This window comes from Argiope bruennichi, chromosome 2, assembly GCF_947563725.1.
Source record: "Argiope bruennichi chromosome 2, qqArgBrue1.1, whole genome shotgun sequence".
In the NCBI taxonomy this organism is placed as follows: Eukaryota; Metazoa; Arthropoda; class Arachnida; order Araneae; family Araneidae; genus Argiope; species Argiope bruennichi.
In genome coordinates this window covers 80,718,188-80,729,924 of record NC_079152.1, presented here as the reverse complement: position 1 = coordinate 80,729,924, position 11,737 = coordinate 80,718,188, and positions in this window count along the sequence as shown.

Sequence of the window (11,737 nt, the reverse complement as noted above, 5' to 3'; positions counted from 1 at the left end):
TTTTGATTCATTAGATATTTTCGAATCGTCTGCGGAATGACATTGAATTCATTTCTCTTGAAGCCCAAGAGCCGCGGTGGCCTGGTGGTAAGGTCTCGGCTTCGGAACTGGAGGGTTTTAGGTTCGGGACTCGATTCCACCGAAGAACCGCCGTGTAAGGGGGTCAGTTGCACGTTAAATCCGTCCTGACCAAACGTCCTCCCGCTGGTGTGGTGTGGAGAGGGGGGTGCCAGCTCAGGTGTCGTCCTCGTCATCGGACCGCGGTTCAAAATTACGAGGTTAGTCCCAAAATAGCCCAAGTGTTGCTTCAAACGGGACGTTAATGTAACTAAAACCTTGAAGCCTAAAATTCGTCATCAACCCAAATTCAACTCATTTTCAACTTGAAAATCTTCAATCGACTGATGAAAATGCGATCCTTTAATAATTTTCTCACTTGTGACGCTGTTATCAAAATTACTAATTCAAGAAGTTTGGCGCCATGTGTTAGAAGAGGAATTCTCATCCGATATGGAATTACGCTATCAGTGATGGACTAAACATTTTGGTAGAGATGCATAATCCACGATTTTTTGAATAACAAATAATATTGCTATTGTTATTTTTAAATATGCGTTCCAAATATCTGTTATTTCAATCATATTATTAATTAAAAATTATTACTTAATATTAAATATAAAATTTATTAATTGTAATTAATACTTAATTTACTAATTTAATTAACGTGTGAATGAATTAATTTATCTGTTTCAGCTTACTTCTTAAATTTTATTTCTTTTCTCAAAACTATTTATTTAATTTATTTATTAGAGTGAACCATTTTCTGGAAAAGATGAGTTAAAAATATATGTCATTTCTTTAAAATGTTTACTTTAATCCTATATTCTACCAATAGATGGCGCCAGCAATAAACAGAGTACATGTAATCAAAGTCAATCATGTCACGAGCAATAAAAAATGATCTGTATGGAATAGTGCATCATCAAATACGAATATCGGTGACTTCGCACTTTCCAGTGAAGCCTCGCACTTTCCGGTGAAATCACCGCTGCTATAAATTTCAGTGATATGCAATTCAATGATACGATACGATAATTCCAATAACCGGTCCGTTCACTTTTCAATCCAATCACAGATTTCTTTCGAGAGCTTCCATTGGACAGATCGTATCGTCACCGCTCCGGCAAATTTCAGTGATATCGTATCGATTGTTAGTTTCTATCGTGATCCAAAACTTGTAATCGAAATATCATGATTAAGATCGTATGAAGGATTTAAATCACACCCCTCTTTGAAAAGTATTGATCACTTGTATTTGTGACTTTTTAATATTGGTTATGTAATAAGCGCTCTGAAAATATTCGTCATCCCTACATTTTGGTAGACAAAGCGTACATGTGAAAAGACTGGATTTGTAAACAACTAATGACTTTAGTCTTTTTACTATTTTTTTAGTTAAGATTTTCTCAAATATTTTAACTTTCATGTATATTATATATATTTTCTATTCATTTGAATTGCCTCAGGTTAAATTTATCTGCAAGATGAAAGCCAGAAGTTAAGTATTATTCCCAATATCTAATGTCTTTTGGATTTTTTGCTTTGATTATGCAAATTTACATTAATTTTGTTTCGAAATGGAATCTGGAAACCCGATTTAAAGTTAATTTCTTTTATGTTAAATTTTAAGTTATTAAAAAGAATTATCTTTAGAGCCCTGAGAAACGACACTAGCTCTAGAAATATCTTGATCTCATATAATAACCATATTTCAGATCCTTAGTTTTTTTTCCCCTGCATATTACCAAACAACGGCAAAATCCATTTCTTTTTTTTTTTCAGTGAAAAAAGAAAAAAGTTATAATCATCCTTTTACAATTACAAAATAATAAATAATAAATGAATCAATTTCCCGAATACACATTTCGTACCCATGGACTGATATCATCAAAGTGAAACTTATTAAATCTTATCAATATATAAAGGCTTTTGGTTAAATAAAGGTATCCCCAAAATTTGGAAATTTCAGAAATCAGCCTTATTCGAAAACTACTGAAACCGAATAAAGAAGCTTCTTTTTTGGGTCAAATCTTTCTCTCCTCTATGATGCGTAAAGCCTATCGTATGATGCTCAAAAAAATATTTCATTTTTCAATTTTTATTTGGACCATGTAGGCTTTCTTTAAAAAAAATATTGCAATTACATCCAATTCACCACAAAATTGTTAAGATTAAAAGTAATAATAAATGCATTACAATGATTAAATTGGATATTATGGCGGCTTATGATTCAGTGTGGTGCGATGGCCCCATCTTAATTCTTGCACCCACACAGTGGCGGATTTCGAAGTAGACTGTTAAGTACGTCCACTATGCTGAAAAGAGGCAGCACGAAGATCGAATGATATCTTAGTTGCCTAATAAATAAATTTATTAAAAAAATAAAAGACATAAAATATTAGGGTAAACTGATAAATTATTTTTCCACTAGGCATGTCTCGTTTCATCAATTGAAATTAATGATACGATGTTTGACTAGGCGACAAAAAAAAACTCCAATACAGAATATCACCAAAGAGGTCCTATATCAAAACTGCTCCATATTAGTACAATATTAACATTCTATTAAGTATAATTAGTCATGTTCCTTTATGTTTCATTACATTCACTCATTTATGAATCGAACATTTATTTCATTAATATAGTGTACAAACGAGGATACTGGGTAATCTGGAGTCATAATTTATAAATAAAATTAATAAATAAAGTTAATATTTACAAAGTGTTAAAATAAAAGAATATTAAACCAAAATAACTCATTAACATACTAAAAATGTGTTGAAATGTGAAACTAAATTGTTCGTCTTAATAATAGAGGGTCTCATAATGCTCACACCATAGGACCGTAAAATATCTAAATCGGCAAGTGTATCTACATTTCAAAGGAAGCCTTCTGAGATGCCTTTTTAAGTTTATGAATGAAGAGAAATTCTTAGTATTTTGAAAAAATTAGCATCTTATCAGAAAGATCTATTTCGTTGCATTCCTCAAGAAAACGTTTTAAGCGATTTTTTTTTTTTTTTTTTTTTTTTTTGACATCGTAACATTGGGAATGTCTTGTTATGCTTAAGCCGATAATATTTTTTTTTTACCCGATCCTATTATTCTAACTGCTATCTAGCAAGGGTTATCCATGATGTCCAATAGACTTTCTATAAAATTCATAACTGGCGCAGTATTTGGTACTTCACTAGAAACCTCATAAATGCACTGTGATTTAATTTTTTTTTGTATCAGAAGGCAATTAATAGTCATTTCCAAATAGGAAATAAATACATTCCTTGGAATTAAATGATTAACGTAAGCGGCATTCATCAAACCTCACATTTATTATTTAAACATTATTTCGATTACCTGAAAATGAAATCTCATTGCCAGTTAAACATTATTAAACAGTTAACTCTTTTTGACGTGTATACTCGTCATGGAAAAAGTACATTTTGCGTTATAAGAGTTTGTTCGTCAGGAATAATAAGTATTGACAATTTGAAGTTTGAATCACAAATTTAGAAAAAAACTCATACTCGTAAATTTTAAGCTGTTGAAAATCAAGGAACAAATAAAGAATTATTAATATTTATTATAAAAATACCCCCGTATATATTATGAATTGTCTTTCATAAATGTATCGCCGTGTTGTTAGAGATGCATAATCCACGATTTTTTGAATAACAAATAATTTTGCTATTGTTATTTTTAAATATTTGTTCCAAATATCTGTTATTTCAATAATATTATTAATAAAAAATTATTACTTAATATTAAATAAAAAATTTATTAATTGTAATTAATACTTAATTTGCTAATTTAAGTAACGTGTGATTGAATTAATTTATCTATTTCAGCTAACTTCTTAAATCTGATTTTTTTTCAAAACTATTTATTTAATTTCTTCATTGGAGTAAACTATTTTCTGAAAAATTTGAATTAAATATATATGTTATTTCTTTAAATTGTTTACTTTAGTTCTATATTCTACCAATAGATGGCGCCAGCAGTAAACGGAATATATGCAAAGTCAAGTCACAAGTAATTAAAAAGGATTTGTATGGAATAGTTCATCATCAAATGCGAATATCGGAAATTCAAGGTTACTCTCATGAAGTGAAGTGGCGACTTCACACTTTCCAGTGAAGTCACCGCTCCGATAAATTTCAGTGATATGTTCGATTTTGTGATAATATGCCAGTAGTAGAATTACTTTTCTGCAAACCAATAGAACACAAAACAATAGTGCTCGCAATATTTGCTATTTTAAATTATTTTATGAATGAGGCAAACATAGAATGGAAATATTGCCTCAGAATATGCACCGAAGGTGCTCGTTCAATGTTCGGAAGATTCCAAGGTACACAAGCACTTGTAAAACAAAAATCGCCTCAGGGGGTCTGGATACATTGTATGATCCACAGAGAAGCTTTGGTTTCGAAAGAAATGAGCCCTGGTCTGAATATTGTGTTAACTACGGTTGTAACCGTAGTAAATTATATAAAAAAGAGACCCCTGAAATCGAGAATCTTTTCCGCACTTTGTAAAGACATGGGTTCAGTACATTCAGCGTTACTATTTTATTGCGAGGCAAGATGGTTATCGCGTGGGAAATTTTTGCAACGTGTTTATGAATTAGGAGAAGAATTCGCCATTTTCCTAGAAAAAGAAAACAGACCGGAGACCGAGAAGTTTCGTGATGGTTTATTTGTAATGAAATTGAACTACTGGGTCGACATATTGAAGAAATTAAATAACTTGAACCTTCAACTCCAAGGAGCAAATAGACATATGTTGGATACGAGTGATAAAGTTAATGCTTTTTGTAGAAAATTGGAATTGTGGAACAGAAATTTAAAGGAAAAAAACCTAACAATGTTTGCAAATGTGGATGATTGTACTAAAACTTACAAAGCTGAAGAAGAACATGTAAAAGTTGTTTTTGTAACCATTGAAAATCTTTTAGCTATGCTGGTAAAGAATTTTAAAAAGTACTTTTTTGCTGACGACAAACTGATAGCAAGTTACGAGTGGGTTAGGGATCCATTTCATAAGACTTCCGAAGGACTCTCAATTGATGAGGAAGAAAAATTCATAGACTTCACTACAAGTGTCGAAACTAAAAGACAATTTAGTAATAAATCACTAATTGAATTTTGGGCAGGAGTAGAGGATGATTTTTCTGCACTAAAAACAAAGGCATTTCGCATTCTATTACCATTTTCAACATCCTACCTTTGTGAAACTGGATTTTATGCTGTGGCTTCTTTGAAGACAAAATACAGATCTCTGCTCAGAACTGAGATTGGCTACTTCTAATATTAAGCCTTCCTTCGAAAAATTTTGCTCTGAAAGACAGCCCAAGGTAGTCACTAATAATTATTAAATTTACTTTTAATTTAGTATATTTTAATTAAGTAAATTTTGATTTAGTAAGTTGTTTTATTAAAATAAGTTATTAAATATGTCGAAATGTGTTTTGTTTTCTATGTGTATGTGTGCTTTCCTTTCAATCAGTTGATCAATTTTTTTAAATAATATTTTATCTTGGATATTCTCGCCCCCCCCCCTCTAGTGAGCTCGCGGCTCCCTAGGGGGGTGCGCCTCACAGGTTGAAAATCGCTGGGTTAAAGCAATAGTAGATATCTCCAGGGGAGCAAGTCGCATCATTTTATATTGATTATGAATGCAAAAGTTCGAAATAAACTAGAATGTGGCAGTTATTTTTTTCTTACAACAAGCGAATCTTATTTTTTCTCTTTAGGAACGTCATATCGTTCTATACTTCGTGTTTACCAAAATATACTCCCATTCCACTACTTAACCATAAATCTGATCAATCACATTTATGTAAGATATATAATTTCTTGGCTTCCCATGTTTATATCAAGTAAATACCTTTGGGACGAATTCAGGTTTAATTCCATTTCTCCGACCTGCGCAGCTAGATAAATGTGTTTTTCTCCAATATATTTTTTAACGAAGCTGGCACAAATTCCAACATTTTCAGTACACCAATTATCTTCCAAGTCATTTTCCAAGATTTTTAGAAAGTAGAATCTTGCAAACGCAATTATTCAAAGTTTTTTCAGGATCATAAATTGCTTTCTGGAACAATAAGATTGTAAATGCAATTGATGTAGCAATGATAAATCTATTCTAGCAGCAATCAACACAATGGCAAATCAATAAGTTTTTAGTACAACCTCAAATTAAATCATTTTTTTCTTGCGAATTCGCCTAGCAATCCCTCAATTTTGCATGAGAGAAGATTATGTTATATTCACGGATAATTCAATGGCCGTAAAATTCCTTGAAAATATAAATAATAAACCACCTAGGATCATATTCATTCAGTAACAACTAGCAATTTCCCAAAATTTAATTCAATCTCTTGCATTAGTATGGGTATGAGATTATGCCAGCATCCCAGAAAATTAAAAGGCCGATAGCTTACCAAAAGAGGATCACATTTCTCATGTCTTAAAATGGATCTCTCTGGAAGACATATACAAATATCTTTAAAAAAACAACCAGTCATTGAAAGCAATAATAAGGAACAGAAAGAGAGCAAATATAGCAACTAATTTTCATATCTACAAAGTATCAAACCAAATTATCGCTACCGTTTATCTAATCCTAAAGAGGATGTATCACGATATTATATCATAATCACGAACTGGGGTCTTTCAAATTAATGAAAAATTTCATATATTTGGATTGATTTTCTTTCACATTTTTTTCCTGTAACGAAGTTTAAAGCATCAAAGATATTCTTTTTTTTTTTTTGCCGCAAAAGGTTCTCTCGTTACTTCGGAAATGTTTGGGAATCTGTGCAATTTATTTTCCTTGTCTTTATGATATTATGAAAAATGCAGGGGAAAAAATGCAATTCTCAAATACCGGCAGCAAATTTTAGACTCAAAATGTACTTGCGCCATTTTGTTTCTTTATTTTTCATCTGCAATGAACAAAGTTTTATGGGTCTCACCGTTTTTCCTCCCAAGAAATTATCTGGCCAGTAACTCGCAACCATTACTTATCTTTGATAGATGCAAGAAAATTTGAGACAAAGCGGTCAAAAGGCAAGCACAAAATTTAAAACCAGCCAATTACAATGCTGAATAATAAAAGGAACCTTTCTTTAATACAGAAATATTGGAAAAAAATGCACCAAAATCATAGTTGATTTGCCTTGTATATTTGAAATTTGAAGTCATAATAACATAAAGATACCAACTTCTTCTACTAACAACTGTCTTCATGTTTTAGAGAATAGAAATGTACAACTTTTTTTTATTTAATTTTAGTGAAATATTTATAGATATTTGGGTCTCTTTTCCACAATAGTTTTAGAAAACGTTCTTGTACAAAATTATTTCCACTCCATTTTAGAATAATCTTTTTGATGATACCAATTGCAATGCCATATAATCCCCCCTTTAAATTTCAACAATTCTTTAAAATTATCATTTTTAGTTGCGAGTTATTATTGAAAGGGCAACTGACCATGGCTATTGACATGAAGGACAAACACCTGTACAAAGATAAATAGATTTTAAAATGTTACAATTAGCAAAAAACCTTTAAAAAAGTATAAACGCTATGAATTATAAAAGTATTAGCACTTTGTCAAATTTCTATCTGCTTATAATGCTTACTTCTTTATAAACTCTATGGTCTGATTATATAACATGGATACTGTTCAGTCAGGAGTTATAATAAATAAAAAAAATATATTTTCCTAAAGTTATTAAATTAAAAGTTAACTTAAAATAAATAAGATATTGTTTAAGTTAAAAATTTGAAATTAAATTGATCAAAAAAGGTTATATCTCAGAATGTGCACTGTTTAGGACCGAAAATCCGTTACTGGTTTTCAATCTTTCAATGAAATTCAAACCATTTTTATACTCATGGAATATTCAATCACTGGCTTTTCTTCCATTGTGGAAAGCTAAGAAAGATTTTGTTTATTATTAGCATAGTTCATATGGAATAAGAAAGTGAAAGAGAATGTGCTATTAGAAAATAGATTACTCACACTATTATGCTTTTAATGATGCAATAATTTTATAGGACTTCATTAGGAAGATTCATATATTCATGTATACAACAATGACATGTGTAAGGCTACTAAAATAACACAGTTTTGCATCGATCACAAACTGATACTTAAAAATACTTTGTTGTTATAAGAGAATCATGAATATTATATATAAGAGATTGACAATGATCATTACTAATATTCCTCGTTAACAGCTTGTCACCACAGATGGCTAGTTTAGAAATAATAATGTTTCTTAACTTCAAGTATGAAAAAAAGAAAAGAAATTTGAATGAGTGTATTTTAGAATGCAGATTAAATAATCATTCTACTTCTTCAAGTCAATTTTTGGTGTTGGAATTCAATTGTCACAAATGTTTTGTTACAGTAGAGTAATTTATGAACAGTCTCATCTTTAACATTTTATGTAAGATTTTTGCTTCATTTATGTAAACTATTAATAAAAAAATGATTGTTATAATAATCATATTCCTTATTGAAATTAAGTTATGACAAACCTTTGTTCTAGTAACTTCAGATTTTTTATAACATATTTAAGTATTGTAATTTACAGGTACTTTATTTAAATGTAACTACTTTTATTTCTTTTTCTTTTTACAAAGTATTACAAGTAAATAGTAAAGCATTAAGACTTTCATTTTAATTATTTTCAACAACATTTACTGTTTAATAATAACTGTTAAATAGTTTACATGCAATTACCTTTTACACTTTTTTCACACATGCCTCGAATTTCTAATGCTAAATCATACATTTGTAATAATTGACTTCAAAACGCAATTAGAATTCTTGTTTTTACTCAAACTTAAAGAAATGAAAAGTTGAGTTCATCCAGCAATACACAGAGTTGAGTTGTTACAAAATGTAATGTGAGTATCTTGTGTATAAGCAATAACTGTTTAACGTCACAACTGAATTATCTTTTACATTCGACCATCCTGATTATGGGACGACCTCGTCCCTCTAATACAGCTTATAGTCTTTCAAGCGGTGTGGTATGCGTTTACCCTTGGTGGTCGAGTGTTCTCTATACATGAATTTTCATCGGAATCGTCATTGCAGAACTGGTCTGTTATCATCAGATAGATCTTGATCTTCTGTGATAAGATGAAACAGTTTCAACTGAGAAGCATGAGCGGTAGTTGTATAATTAGGTTGTCTTTTTCTCCCTTGTCCAACTGTGCGTAGGTCAGTAACTTGATAAGTATCCAATAGTAATACCTTGATAATTGTTAAAGGACTTCTGTACTTAGCTTGAGTTTTAGAATTCGGTAATAAAGTTTGTTCAGACAGTCGTCTTACAAGCACAACATCACATATATTGTAATTTTGTGCTCTACATCGATGTTTGTCATAATTCTTTTTCATCTTTTCTTGAGCAACCCTAATATTTTCCTGGGCATCTCTTTGCAATTTGATCGGCTTTACGTACTCATAGGACGTTGGTAGCAGATCTTGAGAAAATATCCCAATTTTACTTCTGCGTATCCATACAAAAGTTCAAAAGGAGGTTTAATGTTTTTTTGTGTATGCAAATATGTTATGGCTGAACAATCAGTGACCAAAGTGAAATGTAAACCTAATAAGAGAGGCCTAAGCTTAGTCATCGACCAGACAGCAGCTATTAGTTTCAAACGGCTTGAATGATACTTCTCTTCTTCATGAATGGTTCACGGCTTACACAATAAACTAACTGAGATGCATTATTATATTTATTTCGTTGTAATAGCATACCTGCTAATCTTACTGAACTAGCATCTGTGTGAAATTCAGTTTCCTCCTTTGATCAAATAATTTTAATGCTGGTCTAGATATTAACTTAGAGCGTAATTCTTCAAATGCTTCATTTTGATCTACAGTACATATAAATAAGAAATTTTTCTTTAGTAACCTTGTGAGGGGTTCAGCTACTGAAGCGTATCGTGTTATAAAACGGCGAAAGAAACTAGTTAAACCAAGAAAACGACGTAATTCATCTTTGATCTTAGGAACCGGATACTCGGCAATTGCAGCAAGTTTTCTTGGACCTGGTCATATTCCATCTTTGTCAATTACAAAACCCAGATATTTTATTTCTGACATCCCAGATTCACATTTAGATAATTTCAATGTCACTCCAGCATTTAGCACTTTTTCGAGCACTTGTCTCAGCTTCGATATCGTATCATCAAAATTGATCGAACCAAAGAATATGTCGTCCACAAAGCATAAGACACCGCTCCATAGCAAATCTCCTAGAGCCAAAGATATGGCTTGTTAAAATACAGGAGGTCCATTCGACAATCCAAAAAATAAACGTGTCAGCTCATAATGTCCATCAAGAGTGGTAAACGCCGCTTTTCGTGAGGATTCTTCATCCATGGATATCTGATTGAATCCCTGGCATGCATCAAGAATGCAGAACAAACTAAAACCTGAAAGTCCCTCAACCAAATCATCAATGCATGGAAGCTGAAATTTATCTTTAATAGTCTGCAAGTTCAAATGTCTGTAATCAATTACCATTCTTCTACCTCCTGTTTTCTTTGATACCAGCAAAACTGGACTACTATATTCTGAACAACTATCCCGAATGACACCCTGTCATTTTAGTTCTTGAACTATTTCTCTTAAAACTTGCCTTTCGTAGTTAGATGCTCGATATGGTGAACGAGATACAGGTTTGCTGCCTGGAATCTCAGTTATATGCATTGTTGTGTTAATACATCCTAGTTCGTCTGACTTTAGAGCAAAACACAGTTTAAATTCACTTAATAACTTGCCTAAAATTTGATGCTGTTCTTCATTTATGGATGTACCCAATTTAACAGACTTTAAATCGACAGGAGTTAGCAAAATTTCTTTTGTTAAAAGTACAGTAGACGTTGAAGTAATTTTTTCTTCGATATTAAAGTTACATTTGTTTTCAGGCACCCAATTTCCTCTAAAAATTGCACAATTTTTCTTTAGTTTTAAATGTAAATTGCTTGGATTCATTACAGGTACTTGCGCTTTGCCATCATATACAGTTAAAGTAACACCATGAGACACATTGTCTTGAGTACTGTAGGATACATATCCATCACGTTTTTTAATCTCACTAAAAACAGTGACCCATTGAACTGTGCGTGGTTCAATCACAAATTCTTAAAGAGTCCCTAACACTGCTCTATCAGGCATTCATCCACTTAAAAATTACGTAAAAAGTTCAACTCATCAATATTAACTAATTTGGATCACCCTTGATTTCGCACCATAACCACATTGGGAAAATCAATAACGTCATTGCCTATGAGGACGTCAAAAGTATCATCATTCACAACATAAAATAGCATTTCACGTAGATTTACTTTGTCTATAATCACGTTAACAATAATGATTCCGAAAGATTCTTTCACACCTCCAATACCTCTAATTGGAACAGTAACTTTTCTGTTTATGTTTTTATTTAACCGTTGAGCAAAACTATATTTCAGCATAGATATATCAGCTGCGGTATCCATAAGAGCACTTGTATTTTCTCCTTCAATACTGATATTCTTTGCTGTGTTATTAACGCAACTAGCAGCCGAAATTGCGTTCTGATGGCGAAGGCATTTTATTTGGACATTCTTTTATCCCGTGACCTTCCTTCTTACATGC